General features: G+C 43.1%; 1 long non-coding RNA gene across 1 annotated transcript; it reads right to left on the bottom strand.

Annotated features, from left to right (window-relative positions):
* Positions 1-17,705: 17,705 nt before the first annotated feature.
* LOC138992067 (uncharacterized) lies at positions 17,706-18,848 on the bottom strand. Its single transcript, XR_011467893.1, has 2 exons — positions 18,711-18,848; positions 17,706-18,105 (listed from the first exon to the last, which is right to left on the bottom strand). It is a non-coding gene; the product is annotated as an uncharacterized lncRNA (long non-coding RNA).
* Between the last annotated feature and the right edge of the window lie 213 nt (positions 18,849-19,061).

Here is a 19,061-nt window from a genome sequence, read left to right on the forward strand (position 1 = left end):
TATTTTGGGGGGTATATTTTATGTCAATCCCAAAGTTTATGATGATGACTTTTTAAAAAATTGGTGGTTAAACACAAAGAATCTAACCCTGCCTTTGAATCTGTTTTTTGCAATTCACTGTGAAATTCCTCACTTATCACTGGTTTTACATCTGCATTTAGTTAGCATATGCTTAATCTAAAATGCCTAATGTTATGTTGGGACACATGTGTCTTTTGCAGTTATGGCTTCCTAAGGGTATATGCCCGTAGTGGGGTTGGATCATGTGGTAATTTTATTCCTAGTTTTTTTAAGGACTCTCCTCCGTACTGTTCTCCATAGTGGCTGTATCATTTTGCATTCCCACCAACAGTGCAAGAGGATTCCCTTTTCTCCATACCTTCTCCAGCTTTTATTGTTTGTAGATTTTTTGATGATAACCATTCTGAAGGGTGTGAGGTGATGCCTCCTTGTAGTTTTGATTTGCATTTCCCTAATAATGAGATGTTGAGCATTGAAATATACACATTACCGTAAGTAAAATTTGGAAATTTGCTGTTTGATACCTGGTGGTCTGTGACAACCTAGAGGTGTGGGATGGAGTGGGAGACGGGAGGGAAGTTCAAGAGGGAGGGGACATACACATGTCCCCTTAGGGTGACTACGTTCCCTGTGGGTGACTGTGGCTGAGTCATGGCAGGAACCAACACAATATTGTAAAGCAACTATCCTCCAATTAAAACTAAAGAATTTTAAAAATATATATATTATATTAGCTTTCTAAACAATGCTTTATGATTTTCCTTTTGATTTGATTTCCCCCAATCAAGGATTAAACCTATAACGTTGATCCAGTTTGCGTAAGAACAACCAAAGGATACTGAATTTCTTTAAAGCTTCAACTTTCTCTTTGCCAACTATTACAATAAAAAGAGATATATTCTTTCTGTATTCGTCTCTCTTTGCTTATTGATGTATGAAAGGTTTCCTTTTTATTCTCCAAGCCCGGAATTGGCATCGGTTGTCCTGACAGGTGTGAGCAGGAACGCTTGTGGCTCTCACAGTACCCGGGGCGTCTGTGCCCCGTGCTGGTGGGCCGGCAGAAGGGAAGCCGTTCTCAGAGCCTCCTCACTTGGTGCTTGACGTGCTTGGGGACTGTCCAGTGCGGGGGAGCGCACGCAGGACTCACAGTCACCAACTGTGTCTAATTTGGGGCAAGGCACTTCATGTCTTTAAGCCTCAGGTATCTCATACTTACCACGAGAAGGGCAAGGGGTGAGTGTTCACACCTCGCAGAGCTGTCCTGAGATCCACATGGCTAGGGCTCAGTGCCGGGCACGGAGCTTGTGCTCCCTAGAGCTTGGCTGTGGTTAACTGTAAGTTGTTGTTTCTGTTGGACTGTCATGTGTAACTGTAGGCGCAGACACGCGCTCCACTTTTGCCTGGCATTTGTAGTTTTCCACGTAGAGTTTACATCATCTCATTTGAACTTCATGATCGAACAGGGCAGGTGTTAGTTGACAATGAAGAAACCGTGGCCGACAGTGTGACTTGACGTGGCTTGCTCTTGGCCACGACTTAGTGCGAGGACAGGCCTCGAGGGAGCCTGGGTGTCTGACCCCAGCGTGGTTGCCTCGGAGCTCTCACCGCAGAGCCATGGTAAGAGATGGATTTCATGTAAATGAACGTTTAAGGACAGCATAGTTTTCAAAAAGGACGTTTTGTCTCTCACGCTCTCAGTGGTTGTGTGAATTTACAAAACACTGGTCAGAAGGGCCCAAAAGGCGTGCGGTCCATGGTTGTTTTGAAATTATGATCTTGAAAAAGAAATAATGGTTTCTTATCATTATCATTTAAAAGTGCAAAATTATTGCTCTGAATTATCCATTTCCTTTTTTTTTTAACATTTTGAGAAGCTTTTACACCTTGATTCAGTGCCAGCCGACTGTTCTGTTGCCCCTGTCACTGCGATTGTTTTCTCTTGAAATAGTAACAGATTGCTTATGGTTGTACAGTGATCATGAATTACACTGTCCCGCCACTATACACAAGAGTTAGTATTTTCTATTACTGTTCTGATGAGTATTTTCATTGCTGACTCCAAACCCTACTGGGTTTTTATCTTCTCCTTTTATCCTCTCTAAAATACTGCCCCTTTGGGTACAATTTGTCAGTAACTGTACTAACTATAACCAGCCTCAGAACAGAACATAATGATTATTAATATCCTTCTAAACAACAGGGGGGAAAATGCTTTTTTGAATTATAAATAACAGTGCTGCTAGGTAATTCATTAATAAATATGAGCAGCGCCAAGGTCTAAGTTTTTCTCATGATCTCCATTATTACTGGTTCCACTCAAAATTAACTGCCTAAAAAAATTAACAAATAGACTGCCTGTGAGGTGGTGGTTCTGAGTTTCCAGCAGGACCTGTGTGTCAGATAACACAAGCTTGGCCTGGTCGAGTGTTGAAATGCACTGTATGAGTAGTACGGGTGCCCACACAGAGCACAGACCTGCCTTGCTAACCGTCTGCATTTTCCTGTCTTTCCCCTGCTCTGGAGTCTGTAGCCAAAGGGGCAGACCCGCGTTGGCCTTAGGCCCTCTCACGCCCCCAGCTCCTCGGAGGCCTGAGACCAGCACCCTCACCAGCAACGGCTTTGAGACGCACCCTGCCTGTGAATTAGTTCCAGTCGTGGTCGGTGCTGTCTGCCATGTCCATACGAGTAAACTGAAGCTCTGAGAGTTTGCCCAGTGTCCCCAAAACCGTATAACTGGTCAGTGGCAGGGCTGATGTGCCCAGAATCTTCCTGAACTTGCAGCATCCAGGAAGGGCACACAGCAGACATTTCACCCAGCATTGACTGTATGTCAGTACCTACGGTGCTCCAGAACAGTCCTGTATCAGGAAACGGATGCTCAGAGCTCCTGAGTAGCAGGGCGGGGTCAGTCCTGCCTCTGCTTCCAGAGGCAGGTCTCCGACCTGGCCAGATGTGGTGGCCCCCACTACAGAGTCGCCAGGAGTCAGAGAACGCTGCTGCCACCACACAGCAGCGCCCAGGAGGGCCAGGGCCACGTTACTGGGATGTAGGAAAGAGTTTAACAATTTGAGTGAGGCCAGGAGTTGAATACTCTTATGCGAGAGGCTACACTTATAAATAAGGTGATATAATACAGTGAGTCAGTTAGCACAGTAGAAGTTTGAGTTGATTTATTTTGATAATTAGCTCAAACGGGACCATGTCAATTAGTAAGTGCCATGCTCTCTGACATTGCACATGGCATAAACAGCAGTGTTAGTAGAGCAGTGCCTCCGCTACTTAGCATCATGTTTGACTTAACTTTCTCAATAACTGAAACTTAACCTCTTTTAAGTTTTGATTTATTTTAAACATTTTCAGAGAACTTTTTATATGTTATACACGTACCTATATTATCAGTTCAGTTCAGTTGCTCAGTCATATCCGACTCTTTGCGACTCCAATGACTGCAGCATGCCAGGCTTCCCTGTTCATCACCAATTCCCAAAGCTTGCTCAAACTCATATCCATTGAGTCAGTGATGCCATCCAACCATCTTATCCTCTGTCGTCCCCTTCTCCTCCTGCCTTCAATCTTTCCCAACATCAGGGTCTTTTCCAGTGAGTCAGCCTTTCACATCAGGTAGCCAAAGTGTTGGAGTTTCAGCTTCAGCATCAGCCCTTCCAATGAATATTCAGGACTGATTTCCTTTAGGATAGACTGGTTTGATCTCCTTGTGGTCCAAGGGACTCTCAAGAGTCTTCTCCAAAACCACAGTTCAAAAGCATCAATTCTTCGGTGCTCAGTTTTCTTTATAGTCCAACTCTCAAGTCCATACATGACCACTGGAAAAACCATAGCATTTACTAGATGGACCATTGTTGGCAAAGTAATGTCTCTGCTTTTTAATATGCTGACTAGGTTGGTCATAGATTTTCTTTTAAGGAGCAAGCGTCTTTTAATTTCATGGCTGTAGTCACCATCTGCAGTGATTTTCAGATCAGATCAGATCAGATCAGTTGCTCAGTCGTGTCCGACTCTTTGCGACCCCATGAATCGCAGCACACCAGGCCTCCCTGTCCATCACCAACTCCAGGAGTTCACTCAGACTCATGTCCATCAAGTCAGTGATGCCATCCAGCCATCTCATCCTCTGTCGTCCCCTTCTCCTCTTGCCCCCAATCCCTCCCAGCATCAGAGTCTTCCAAGGAGTCAACTCTTCGCATGAGGTAGCCAAAGTACTGGAGTTTCAGCTTTAGCATCATTCCTTCCAAAGAAATCCCAGGGCTGATCTCCTTCAGAATGGACTGGTTGGATCTCCTTGCAGTCCAAGGGACTCTCAAGAGTCTTCTCCAACACCACACTTCAAAAGCATCAATTCTTCGGCGCTCAGCCTTCTTCACAGTCCAACTCTCACATCCATACATGACCACAGGAAAAACCATAGCCTTGACTAGACGAACCTTTGTGGGCAAAGTAATGTCTCTGCTTTTGAATATGCTATCTAGGTTGGTCATAACTTTCCTTCCAAGGAGTAAGCGTCTTTTAATTTCATGGCTGCAGTCACCATCTATAGTGATTTTGGAGCCCAGAAAAATAAAGTCTGACACTGTTTCCACTGTTTCCCCATCTATTTCCCATGAAATGATGGGACCGAATGCCATGATCTTCGTTTTCTGAATGTTGAGCTTTAAGCCAACTTTTTCGCTCTCCACTTTCACTTTCATCAAGAGGCTTTTGAGTTCCTCTTCACTTTCTGCCATAAGGGTGGTGTCATCTGCATATCTGAGGTTATTGATATTTCTCCCGGCAATCTTGATTCCAGCTTGTGTTTCTTCCATTCCAGCGTTTCTCATGATGTACTCTGCATATAGGTTAAATAAACAGGGTGACAATATACAGCCTTGATGAACTCCTTTTCCTATTTGGAACCAGTCTGTTGTTCCATGTCCTGTTCTAACTGTTGCTTCCCCACCTGCATACAAATTTTCAAGAGGCAGATCAAGTGGTCTGGTATTCCCATCTCTTTCAGAATTTTCCATAGTTTATTGTGATCCACACAGTCAAAGGCTTTGGCATAGTCAATAAAGCAGAAATAGATGTTTTTCTGGAACTCTCTTGCTTTTTCTATGATCCAGCGGATGTTGGCAATTTGATCTCTGGTTCCTCTGCCTTTTCTAAAACCAGCTTGAACATCAGGAAGTTCACGGTTCACATATTGCTGAAGCCTGGCTTGGAGAATTTTGAGCATTACTTTGCTAGCGTGTGAGATGAGTGCAATTGTACGGTAGTTTGAGCATTCTTTGGCATTGCCTTTCTTTGGGATTGGAATGAAAACTGACCTTTTCCAGTCCTGTGGCCACTGCTGAGTTTTCCAAATTTGCTGGCATATTGAGTGCAGCACTTTCACAGCATCATCTTTCAGGATTTGGAATAGCTCAACTGGAATTCCATCACCTCCACTAGCTTTGTTCATAGTGATGCTTTCTAAGGCCCACTTGACTTCACATTCCAGGATGTCTGGCTCTAGGTGACTGATCACACCATCGTGATTATCTGGGTTGTGAAGATCTTTTTTGTACAGTTCTTCTGTGTTTTGGAGCCCCCCAAAATAAAATCTCTCACTGTTTCCATTGTTTCCTCATCTATTTGCCATGAAGCGATGGGCCGGATGACATGATCTTAGTTTTCTGAATGTTGAATGGTAATCCAACTTTTTTACTCTCATCTTTCACTTTCATCAAAAGGCTCTTTAGTAGTTCTTCCCTTTCTGCCATAAGGATGGTGTCATCTGCATATCTAAGGTTATTGATATTTCTCCCGGAAATCTTGCTTCCAGCTTGTGCTTCATCCAGCCTAGCATTCGCATGATGTACTCTGCATAGAAGTTAAATAAGCAGGGTGATAACATACAGCCTTATTGTACTCCTTTCCCAATTTGGAACCAGTCTGTTGTTCCATGTCCAGTTCTTCTAACTGTTGCCTCTTGCCTGCATACAGGTTTCTCAGGAGGCAGGTCAGGTGGTCTGGTGTTCCCATCTCTTTCAGAATTTTCCACAGTTTGTTGTGTTCCACACAGTCAAAGGCTTTGGCATAATTAATAAAGCAGAAGTAGATGTTTTTCTGGAACTCTCTTGCTTTTCCTGTACTCCAGCGGATGTTGGCAATTTGATCTCTGGTTCTTCTACCTTTTCTAAATCCAGCTTGAACATCTGGAAGTTCACAGTTCATGTGCTGTTGGAGCCTGGCTTGGAGAATTTTGAGCATTACTTTGCTAGTGTGTAAGATGAGTGCAGTTGTGTGGTAGTTTGAGCACACTTTGGCATTGCCTTTCTTTGGGATTAGAATGAAAACTGACCTTTTCTAGTCTTGTGGCCACTGCTGAGTTTTCCAAATTTGCTGGCATATTGAGTGCAGCACTTTCACAGCATCATCTTTCAGGATTTGGAATAGCTCAACTGGAATTCCATCACCTCCACTAGCTTTGTTCATAGTGACGCTTCCTAAGGCCCACTTGAGTTCAGACTCCAGGATGTCTGGCTTTAGGTGAGTGGTCACACCATTGTGGTTATCTGGGTCATGAAGATCTTTTTTATATAGTTCTTCTGTGTATTCTTGCCACCCCTTCTTCATATCTTCTGCTTCTGTTGAGTCCATACTGTTTCTGTCCTTTATTGTACCCATCTTTGCATGAAATGTTCCCTTGGTATCTCTAATTTTCTCGAGATTTCTAGTCTTTCCCATTCTATTGTTTTCCTCTATTTCTTTGCATTGATTGCTGGGGAAGGCTTTCACCTCTCCTTGCTATTCTTTGGAACTCTGCATTCAAATGGGTATAATCTTTCCTTTTTTCCCTTGCCTTTAGCTCCTCTTCTTTTCTCAGCGATTTGTAAGGCCTCCTCAGACAACCATTTTGCTTTTTTGCGTTTCTTTTTCTTGGGGATGGTCTTGATACCTGCCTCCTGTACAATGTCATGAACCTCCTTCCATAGTTCTTCAGGCACTCTGTCAGATCTAATCCCTTGAATCTATTTGTCACTTGCACTGTATAATCGTGAGGGATTTGATTTGGGTCATACCTCAATGGTCTAGTGGTTTTCCCTACTTTCTTCAATTTAAGTCTGAATTTGGCATTATACCTTTCTGCTTTCTCCTAGAGAGTAGCCTAATCCATTCTTGATAGATCAGTCTTCATTATAGCTTTAATTATGCTTAAAAAGTTTTTTTTTTTTATATCAAGCTATAGCCATTGAACTTGAACCATGAATCTTCATTTAAAAGACAAATGAAGAACGGAATCTCACTGGAAGTTTTTTCATTTGCTAAATCAAATATATAGTGTGCTGCTTCTCCTCCCCTACTCCTGTCTGGAAACTCGGTGCCTAGAAATTCTGCTCTACAAAATTATAAATAAAACGTTGTCTCTGTTTTTCCAAATCCTGATTAGCAGTGTCTTCGTTAAGGTCATTTTGTTTTTACAATTCAGGCAAGCGAGTGGGTTCAGAGGAAAATGTGCTGTGAGCGCTGGCACCACATCCGCCAGTGTCTCTGCCTGGTCCAGCTCTGGAGCTCTTTACGCAGGCAGTGCATTCACCCCCACCTTTCCCGGTTCCTCCCCCTCTGCCCCCTGAGTGTCCTGTAGGAATCTGAGCCTGTTTCTGTGACTGGGATTCTCCTCCTCCAGTGCTTTCTAGTCTTTGGTGGTGGTAGTTTTAACCATCCTTTCCTTATGTTTCTTCTTGTGATGAAAAATGTAAGTAATATTAGTATATTCTCAGTGTTTCTAAAAAGAAGTTAAAGTTCGCGTGAAGTCCCTCCGTGTTGAGAGATCTAGCTGTTAACATTTTGTTGACCATCCTTGAAAGCATCTCTCTCTATATACATAAATTGCACTGCATTTTATATGGGCTCTCTGCTGCCTCCCCTGGTTAAACCCTTCCCTGTCTCCTGCCCCTCAGGGAGTTGCACTAAACAACTTGAAAACCTCTGTGTAAGTCTGTTCAGAAACAGAGCAGTCCTTTGTAAATTCTGCTAAACATTGCCTTTGCATTGTAACCAATGAAAGAGCCAGCTGAACACCGTGCCTCAGTGAGACCCTGGATGTTCTCATTGTTGGGGAAAGGGAATCAGATATATTCCTGTTTTGTTTGTTTATCATCCTGTTTTGAAACACCATTAACTTGTGTCTTATATACTTGTTGTAGAGTAGCTAATGTCTAAGTTTTGGACAGTTTATAATGGGTTTTGCTTCAGTAATCATTAATCTCTTCTTTATTTGAGGCACTGCCCTTAATTTGGGCTGAGAAAATAATAGCTTTATGATGTGATGACCTTATGAGCCTAAATTTTCTTATTGTCTTCTGGGTTTTTTCATGGATTTAAAGGGTTTTTTTTTAAAGGATTAACTATAATTATACTCATAAATGAGAAGTGAATTTAATTTAGTGGTTTTAGCCAGATTTTCTCAAGTTCATAAAATAGAAAGATAAGGTTTCATACAAAAAGTTCAAAGTTAATTATATCATGTATAAAAGCGAATATCTTGATGACCCAACATGGCTCAAACTCCGCATGTTTAATGATTCATGGTTTTGAGTCATATACTTTTAAAAATTCATACATTTTAATTAGTTTCCTAATCTTGCTCAAAAGGACTATACGTTTTACAATCAGGTATTTGGCTTCACTGTGCATTCAGTTTCTAATTGTTAATTTTAAGCAAACTTTTATATGCTTTTGTTAATGTAAATCAATTGAAAGCATACTCTTTCCATGCCTTGTGTTGATTTTTATTTTGTTGTTGTTGTTGTTGCCCACGAGGCTAGTGGGATCTTGGTTTCCGGACCAGGGACTGAACCTGCACTCCGAGCAGTTAAAGCACAGAGGCCTAACCACTGGACTGCCGGGGAATTCCCCAAACGTGTATTTATCAACCCCTTTCCCTCAACATGAATGAAAAGTGGTGAGAAGTGAGGCTTAAAGCGTGCCTTCTGATTTCATAGTCAGATATGGATAAAAATAAACAGAAATGAACCCACATTTCTGCACCTCGCCAGTTAGGTGGCACTTTTTTTTAGCTGAAGCAGTTTATTACCATTTGCTCAGTCTTTCAGGGGTCTTAACACAATAATCAGCAGTTAGTATTTATAAAGCAGCAGATCTGTATTTTCCTGAGTTAATAAAATTGGCCAAATTCCTTGAATTTACATGTATTCACGTTCACATGCACATAACCAAAGCAGATACCATTTTGAGTATATGGATTACTCTTAAAAGCAGCATCTGAAAGTCTAGTCAGCATATTTTCTATAAAATATGGCATTTTACTTGCCTATCTACAAAATTAATAAAATCTTAGAGCTTGAAGGCTCCTTAGAGATTATCCAACTCCTGTGTTAGATGGGAAATGAGATTCAAAGAGGTGAAATGATTTGTACAAGTTTTGACAGCTAGTTAGTAACAAAACTGGAACTAGAATCTTCACCCTCTGGTTGTCAATTACATAGTTTCCCATATGAAGGGCCTGGAGATGCAGGTACTGTGTATCTATCATCAGTACTAGATCAGTTAAAAAAATAACTTAGGACATTTTCAAATAAGGCTGGAAAAATTCCTAAGACATTTGTTATGTGAGGGATCTTTATAGGATGATATCTTACAGGACTTTTAACATTAGCTATGTCATTCTTCATCTGTGTTGTTCTATGTTTAAAGGAATTATTTAATTTTACTATTAAATCCCTAGGGAAAGGAAGATACAATAAATGCATGAACATTTTTTTTCTGTGGGAACAAAGGAAAGTGTATTAAGCTGTGGTATTTGTCCCCTAAATATGTAGGCAATTTAAACAGATAAAAATTATTAGGAAAAAAAAAACTAAGAGATTTTATACACACACGCACACACACATATACTTTCTTGATCAAATTTTAGAAGAAAGGAAGTAAACCTGATGATAATTTATGTTTTCTTTTACAAGTCCCTTTAACTGCATCTTCTGCATAGGCCTCAGGTGACCTGAAAGTCCACATCTCTGTTCAGCATAGTTTCCCTGACACATTAAACATAAAAGACAGTCTCCAGGCATAAAGGTATAATATATAGCTCTAAGGGAAGCTTGCAATCTGCTTTCTGAGAAGTAATTTGTTTACCCAGATTGCTTCTTTTTTTTTTTTTTTGCAAGAGTTTTATTGGGTTATAGTTGACACACAGTAAACTGTGTGTATTTAAAGAGAATAGTTTAATAAACATTGGCTTGTGCACACCTGTGAAACCGTTCCCGAAATCAAGATAGCATCCATCATCCCTGAAAGCACCCCTGTGCCCTCTCCCAGCCCATCTCTCCTTCCTCTTTCCTCAGTCTCTGGGCAGACACTGGTCTGCTTTCTGTCACCACAGGAGGTTTCCTAGACTGCTACATGAACAGAGTCATGCCACATGCACCCTTGGCTGCTCTCACTCAGCCTGCTGTCATGACTGCCATCCCTGTTACTGCATCGGGAGGTCATTCCCTTTCGTTGCTGAGTAGTATTCCATTGTTGAATTTTTCACGGTTTCTTTATCCATTCATCTGTTCATGGACATTTGAGTTGTTTTCAGTTTTTAGCCATGATAAAATAAAGTGCCTGTGCACATTCATGTGCAAGTCTCTATATGAATGAATGTTCTTTCGTTTTCCTTTGGTAAATGCCTGGGAGTAGAGTGGCTGGATCTTCTGGTAGATGGGTGTTTGACTTTTCAAGAAACTGCAGAACTTTCCACAGTGATTGTCTCATTTCACAGTTCTTTGAATCCTCATCAACACTTGGAAAGTCAGTCTTCACAATTTTAGCCTTTCTAATAGATGTGGTATTTCTTTGTGGGTTTGATTTGCATTTCCCTACTGGCTAATGATGTTGGACATTACCTTTATGTGCTTTTTTGCCATCTGTGTATCTTCTTTGGTGAATGTATATTCTAATATTTTGCCTCTACTTTCTGAGTTACTTGCTCTTTGGCTCTAGATGGGTTTATAATATTAAACTGGCGTCTAGAGTTGGGCAGAAAGTCCCATCAGTGAAGCTTAGTTTTCTGCATACCTCAGTCATTTCCCCTTTTTTTCTGTGTGTGCAGTTATTTCTATGATAGTTATATCAGTAAATATGCACTTCCAGTATGATCACATTTTACTCAGCTTTTGACATGCCTACTAAAGATTCATTAATAAATGAGCTAAATATTAGTCACATTATATTACCTAGAGTTGTCAAGTTAGTTCACTAATTAATTTGATAGTTTATAAATACCTAGCAGACAGCAGAGATAAGGTCTCTGTTCTCAAATCAAGATACTAATAGTAGGCGTTAACTACATAAGCAATGGATTTATAAGCAAGTGAATGCAATAAAGTGTTCCGGGTGTTGTGTTTTATTTATCCCCCATCTTCTACCTGAAAAGATGTTAAGTTACATTCATTTGATCATCTTTTCATCCAGTGTTTATATTTCTATAAGAAAAGATAATCTTTAAGGTTATCTTACTAAAAACAAATGAGAAAACTGGGGGAAAGGGCAATACTGATTGAGAGTGAGATAAATACCTGCTGGAGCTGGACCGCCCCCCTGCCTGGCACCTGGCTTAGCTGTGGACACCAGAATGAGGTGAGATGCTTGTCTCAGTCATCCCACACCCATCTATCAGGCTTGAGCCTGTCTGACCGAAAAAGAGCGTCACTGGAGAGTTTTAAGTGGGGGCGTGACAGCATGAGCTTATATTTTAGAAAGGTCACTGAAAGTGCCAGATTGAAGATGGGTTAAACAGTTGGAGAGAGGGCTAGAGGCAGTGGGTACAGCTAGACCACTGCCTAGTCCAGCCTCCAGATGCTAAGTGGAGAGAGTAGGGAGGAAGGAAGGGGTCATGAAGATAGAATGGGCAGAAGTCAGAGACCAACTGGGCTAGTAACCATTTGATCCAGCAGGTATCTGTTGAACACCTTGTATTTGCCTGGCACCATGCTGTTCACTGTGTCGAGAAAAAGATTTTAAAAATAGATCTGTTTCACACTCTCCTGGGACTTAGAGTCTTGTAGGGAGTGGATGTAAGCATCAGTCACGATGCTACCTGTGTCGTGACTGACCTCCCCGAAGGAGAGGAATGTTGATCATGAGAGCATAGAACTCAGAAACCTGTATGAGGCTGGGATTAGGAGGGGTGTCCTGAGTGCTGCTTCACTGAGATCCGAAGGATGACTGGGAACCCAGGCCCGAGAGAGGAAAGAAAGGGCAGAGGGCTCCCCCATACAGAGGGGTCAGCGTTCTCACAGAGGCTGGCTGGACCCCAAACAGACTGAAGGCCGCAGGGCCTAAGAGCCATCAGCAAGGGGAGGAGAGGTGGTGGATGGGGACCAAAGTGGTCGGTGAGGACCAGGACGTGAGAGCAGTCTGGAGGCTTCTCAAAATGAGTAGTCAGTGTGGTCAGGTTTTCCTTCCGCCCCCCTTGCCTTCTCTGACTACGTGTTGGAGTCGTTAACTGGGGCTCCCTCTTCTGGCAGGTTGCAGGATTCTGCACTTGGAGGGAGAAAAGCAACTCGAGATTAGTGCTATTCCACGATTTATTTATCTTATTGAAGAAGAGTTGATCTAGTGTTTCAAGTGTACAGCAAAGTGGTTGAGTTATACATGTTTTTTTTTCTTTTTCAGATGATTGTCCTTTATAGGTTATTACAAGATACTGAATATAGTTCCCTGTGCTATCCAGCAGGGCCCTGTTATTTATCTGTTTTATGTGTAGTAGTTTGCATCTGCTAATCCCAAACTCCTAATTTATCTCCCCCTCTGCCCCTTTCCTCTTTGGTAGCCATAAGTTTGTTTGCTATGTCTGTGAGTCTGTTTCTGTTGTGTGAATAAATTCATTCCCACAATTTACTTATTAACACACATGCACGCAACCCTCTTGCACAAGGCAATATGCACGTCCTGGGAGAACACAGGTGAGACATAATCCCGTAGAAGCCTCTGTTTTATGCGATCTCAGATTCACTGTTTGCTCCTAGAGCTTGTTCTGCTTGGGATGATTCCACACGGAGAGAGAGGTCAGACTTGGACTTGCACACTCCCCAGACTTCTTTACCCTTCGAGTCTGTCCTGTGTGTCGCCTCTTTGAGAAGTGTTTCAAGCGATGGTCGGTATTGAGGTTATAGAAAAGCCAGGGCTTCCCTGGTAGTCCAGTGGTTGAGAATCCGCCTGCCAGTGCAGGGGAAACAGGTTCCACCCCTGATCTGAGAAGAGTCCACATGCCTCGGGGCAGCTCACCCTGCGCACCGCAGCTGCTGAGCCTGTGCCCTCCAGCCTGAGTGCCTAGAGCCTGTGCTCCGCAACAAGAAAAGCCACGGTAACGAGAAGCCCGCACACCGCACCTAGAGTGTATCCTACTGCTCGCCACAAATAGAGACCCTGCACAGCAACGAAGACCCAGCACAGCCAAAATTAATTAATTAAAAGCCAATATGTGGTAATTGCTGTATTGGCTGCTTGGCTTTAACAGGCTATTATCAAAGTTTTCTATTTTGATTTTCTGAATCAGCTGGCCAGTGTTTAAAAGAACCTAGAAATGTTTGCCTGTATGACTGATATTACATTTTCTCAGAGTGGAAGAATCCAAGGACCAAAACATGGTGACCTTTTAATGAAATGATTCTTATTGTTAATAGTCATTATTAAAGTAATTCTGCTGTACCATTTGTATTATCCAGTGTGATATATTATGAGTAGCATTTAATTCAATTTAATACCTTTTAGAGAGGTAATTGTAATACATTAGAATAGAAAATATCTCTGAACAGCATTTCTCATTAGCAGCAGACACTAAGTTAATGTAGTTAGTAGCTAATGAGTTTGTGCTCATTTTGAGTTGGGCTCTAAAAGTTGCCATAGTGACAGATCAGCCAGAAGCCATCAACAGAACAAACAGAAGGCCTCTGCTCTGTATCCCACTGGGACTGCGACAAACACAGCAGATGGACCCTCGTTGCTCTCGCTGTCTTCAGCTCGCATCTCATTGTTCTCAGGGAACTTCTCCCTGCAGTGTTTGTTGCTGTGTCGATTGCAGAAGTGACTGTAGTAATGAAAATATTCCCTGGAATCTCTGACTGTTTCAGCACGGGAGAATAGTTCTCTTTCATAGTCCCGTTTGCCAATAGTTAACATACGTATTTCACTAAATTTAAAACCCTGAATGTTTGAGTATATATTCCGAAATGGCTGAAATTAATGCAAGGTTTTAAAATATTTTTCCGTTTCTTGTCATTGTGTGGTGTCTGTGCATAAGAGAAATTCTTTGCTTTATCGTACAAAAACTTACTGTCTTAAGTACTAAGATACCATCAATTATAGGTAGAACATAATGGAAATTCCCTGGCAGTCCAGTGATTAGGACTCCAAGCCTTCACTACCTCGGGTGCCAGTTCAGTCCCTCACTAGAGAACTAAGATCCCATAAGTCGAGCAGCGTGGTGGGGGGGTGGAGGTGGGATATATATATATATATATATGGCATACCATGGATTTAATACTGTCTTATTGATGGAGTTGGCAGGTGAATGAGGAAACTATATTAAGTTTATACACCAGTAGTAAGATGCATCCAAATTTCAGAAGCAAGACGTGTTGAAACGTGTAGGTTAAAAGGTCCCTCTAGTCAACATTTACCTATAAAAGCTTACTTTTAAAATATACCTCTCTAATCCATTGCATGACTGCTTGTCAGTGTACCTTGGACTAATGGAGGTAGCCTGTGAGACTTTAATCTAGGTATATGTAGGTAAGTCCCATTATAGGAAATGCTGTTAGAAGGGAACAGTTGTTGAATATCTAGCTCATAGCATATACTGTGATGCTGTCTAGGTGAGTGAAAGATTTAAATGTACTGCTTGCTGGGGGCGAGGGAGTGGATTGTGCTCTTCACCAAAGCTGAATTGAAGGATATAGAAACCACTCTAGCTATATTAAGGAGAAATGAGTTTAGGTGCAGAGAATTGGGTGCTTATACAGTCGTTGGAGGGACTGCCCTAGGCTGGGAGGCAGGTATGACTCCCCAGAGGGCCCTCCAGAAGAGCTGCTCCCAGGGGAAAAGGCAGGCGGCCCTGCAGGCCTCACTGACTTCAAGAGCACTGTGCCACTGCTGCAGCCCAGCCAGCAGGAAGCTGCCACTGAGACAGTGATTGGGAACCGGGACCCCGTGCAAAAGCCTCCACCATCTCCAGGGCGGTGCTCACACTTGGAGCTGGGACGATGGACAGAGGGCAGTCAGGTCGCTGCTGGATCCTTGCAGCTGTGGACTGGCCCCTGCTGGCCTGTGGTTGGTGTGCTGGTCGGTGGGGGGCTCTTGTAAGGCTTTTAAAATGCCAGGATGGCTGTTCATTAGCTCACAACTCCTGGCTCTGGGGCCCGTACAGTCCGTTCTTGATCAAGGTCACCTGCTTGTGGAGTTTAAACAACCAGTTGCAGTCACAGCATCCTGGACTCTCCATGAGTTTGTAATCAGAGGAGCCTGTCCTCGGAGAACTTCTGCCCGAAACCAGAGGCTCCAGGCTTGTCTGTGCCCTGCAGCGAGGACCACAGGGTCGCCCTCCACCAGGCTGCCCCTGAGTGCTCTTCCGGCCAATGGCCAAGCGATGGGATCCAGAATGTCTACAAAGACTCCACCTGCCTCTCCAGCCTGGCATCCAGGAGCCCTCCCCTGAGCGCTGAACTCCAGCCTCACCAGCCTTGTCTCAGGCCTTCAAGGCACGGAAGCATTTTCCCATTTCAAGATCTTCCCATGCCCTGTCCAGGCTGGTTGGGAATGAGCTTGCAGACAAGCTCCGCTGGCCCGGCTTAGCGGTCACTTCCTCAGCGGAGCTTTCTCTGAGTCCCTAACCCCAGTGAGGTTCTTTTGTCCCACATGTTTATCATGCGTGTGGCAGCTTGTAACTGTTTACTTGTGGAATCATTTTTAAGTTAGTATCTTACAGGAACTATATCTGTTTTCCTCAGTGCACTCAGTGCCTAGGAGTGCAAATAGGCACTCATTAAATATTTCAGTGCCTAGGAGTGCAAATAGGCACTCATTAAATACTCAGTGCCTAGGAGTGCAAAATAGGCACTCATTAAATATTTTCCTCAGTGCACTCAGTGCACTCAGCAAAATAGGCACTCATTAAATATTTTCCTCAGTGCACTCAGTGCCTAGGAGTGCAAATAGGCACTCATTAAATATTTCAGTGCCTAGGAGTGCAAAATAGGCACTCATTAAATATTTCCTAAATAAGTAAATTTAGAGAGGATAAATGAGGATAGTGACACCTGTGGGGGTGACGCTGGTGGCAGACAGCAGGAGGAAAGTCAGCTTTAGCCCCATGTACCCTGCCTGGCTTTCCTCGTTTTCCACAGCACTTAGCACCTTCTGGTGACCACTTGGCTTAATAGGCATCTTGTTCATCAGTCGTCTCCCCCTGCTAAGATGTGAGCAAAGGGCCTGGGGAGGTGGGAGTCCACATTTGTGTCCACTGGAAGGTCCCAGCACATGGAGCTGGGCTCTGGAAAGCCTTCGTGTGTGTAAATGGATGAGTAGCTTTGGTCTCAGTACCTAGAGTCCCAGTAGGAAACTGAGAGAAGGATTTGGAAAATGCAGGGAAAGCTTGAAACAGGGTAAGGGGGCTTTGGGCAGACTGGTAGATTACAAGAGGCACGTTAGCAGCAGCAGGAGCTTGGCTTTGAATTGCTTAAGTAGGAACAGAACCCGTCAGCTTTCTGAGCCTGCAACTTTAGGCAGTCTGGAAACCACACTGAAGTTTGGGATGATTCAGAGGTGTGGATAGCATAGTGAAAGGAAGCCCGGGGGGCCTGGGTGGAGGTGGGGGTCCAGATGGCAGTACTGGCGGCTCAGGCCGTGGAAAATGACTAGAGAAGCAGAAGACAGGACTGGGGAGTCCAGAGTGGAATAAAAGTTAAGCAGGCTGGGTCAGCAGGGCAGTGCCTTCTGTCTTGGTCTCCTAGAGATGGCAGAGTGTAGTGCCAAAGCTTAGTCCCCAGGGCACTCAAGGGACAGTCTGAACTTCCTGCCCGTACAGTGGCGGTTGTTTTGGAAAAGCAGTCGTAGCAATTTGTAAACTGTTTGGACTCTGGTGTGACATTTTCCTCTGAGATTTTTACCCAAAAGCAGAAAACTCTTTCTTGGAAAGAAAATTTGTTGAAAGGACTTGCTGTCTTATATAAGGATTTAACGCCCTGCTTTTTCACCAGCAGGTGTCACCCTCACGTAACATTGAGCTTGCTGGAAGTTCTTTGTTTGCTATACAGTTATTCACTGGCTGCCGCTCTAATTTTTTTTTCCTAAATAAGACAAATCATTTGTTGCCGATCCATATAAATCAAGCTACAATTCCCCTTGCCTTAATGCGTTCTACTGTGAAAATAGTGATGTGTAGGGTGGACTGGTCTGTGGACCCTTAGATCTGGGCCCGTTTGAGAAGAGGAACATCAGGATTGCTTCGACACCCTAGCCGTACGTCTTTGGGGAGTGATAGATGGAGAAATTTGGCTCTGAAGAGCATGCGTGGCTAGTCAAAACCTGACCGTTTGATTTATCTGTATTATAAGAACAGACCCAGAATTTAAGATTCTCAATCAGTTGAGATTGTTAGTTGCCCGATAGTAGTAGCAACATTTTAAGATTTAAAAACAAATAGGTGAGATTACTTAATATTTTTAATTCAACATATTTAAAAAATTTTTATCATTTCAATGCGAGATCAAGATAAAAATGAATGAGATTTTTGTGCACTGACTCTTTGAAATGCATGTGAGTCTACCACCAGCACATCTTGGTTCTCACATTGCGTGCTCAGCGGCCACGTGGTTAGTGGCTGCCACATTAATATGGGCAGTGCAGACTTGGGCCTCACGGGCTCTGTGTGGGCGAGGGGAGGACGGGGTGGGTCCTTAGGTTCCTGCTGCTTTTGAGTCCTTGCCAGTTGTTTCCTCCAGGTTTTGTGTTTGGGTAGGTTTTCTTTGTTTCCAGCCTTTGAACAGACGAGATGGATGGCAGGTGGAAGCACCTTGACTTTGGTAGTAGCTGGCCAGCCAGTGTCTGTTATGACAAAAGAGAAATGGGGTCTTGTAACAAGGGCAGGTAGAACTCTCTCTCTCTTTTTTTTTTTTTGTCTTTTTAACTAATAGACTCTATTTTCTTTTGTTTTAAGAGCAGTTTTAGGTTTACAGAGAGACTGAGCAGAAAATAAAGAGTTCCCACATGTTCCATCTCTCCACCCCCAACCCACTCTCCATTTCCCCGTGCTTGACATCTTGCCTTGGTGTCAGGCCTTTGTTACAGCTGTTGAGCCAGTATTGATAGTTATTATTAACTAAAGTGCACAGTTTACCTGTGAGTTCACCCTCTGTGTGTACAGTTTGATGGGTTTTCAAATGCCTAATGTTGTGTGTCCACTGTTACAGAACCCCACTATTACCCCCTGTCACCCACTGCCATCGCACCACGTGCCCACTCTTACAGGACCACCGTGCCATTGCCCACCCCCAGGTGACTCCCGCACCCGGCCTGCGCATCCCTCCCCCCGCCCCAGGCCCCTCTCAACCACTGAAGAAGCCCTTATGGTCTCTGTAGTTTTGCCTTTTCCCAGAACGTTCTATGGTAGGAATCAGAGCATGTGGCCTTTCCAGACTGGCTTCTTTTACCTGATAATATGCATTTAATGTTCCTCCATTTCTTTTTTCATGGATTGAGAGCTCATTTCTTTTTAACACTAACAGTCCATTGTATGGATACACCACAGTCTGTTTTATCTGCTCGCCTATAGAAGAATATCTTGGTTGCTTCCAGTTTGGGGCCATTATGAATAAAACTGCTATAAACATTCCTGTAGAGGTTTTTGTGTGCAGACATAAACTTTTCATTCATTTGGGTAAATACTTAGGTACTGCTGCCATCTTAGTTAGCTAAAAGCCAATGTCAGGAAAAAATATATTTGAAAATATATTTGAAGGTCCCCTTTACATTTAAAATCACCCTATAATAGATTTTATCAC

This window comes from Bos mutus, chromosome 19 (assembly GCF_027580195.1).
Source record: "Bos mutus isolate GX-2022 chromosome 19, NWIPB_WYAK_1.1, whole genome shotgun sequence".
Lineage (NCBI taxonomy): Eukaryota > Metazoa > Chordata > Mammalia > Artiodactyla > Bovidae > Bos > Bos mutus.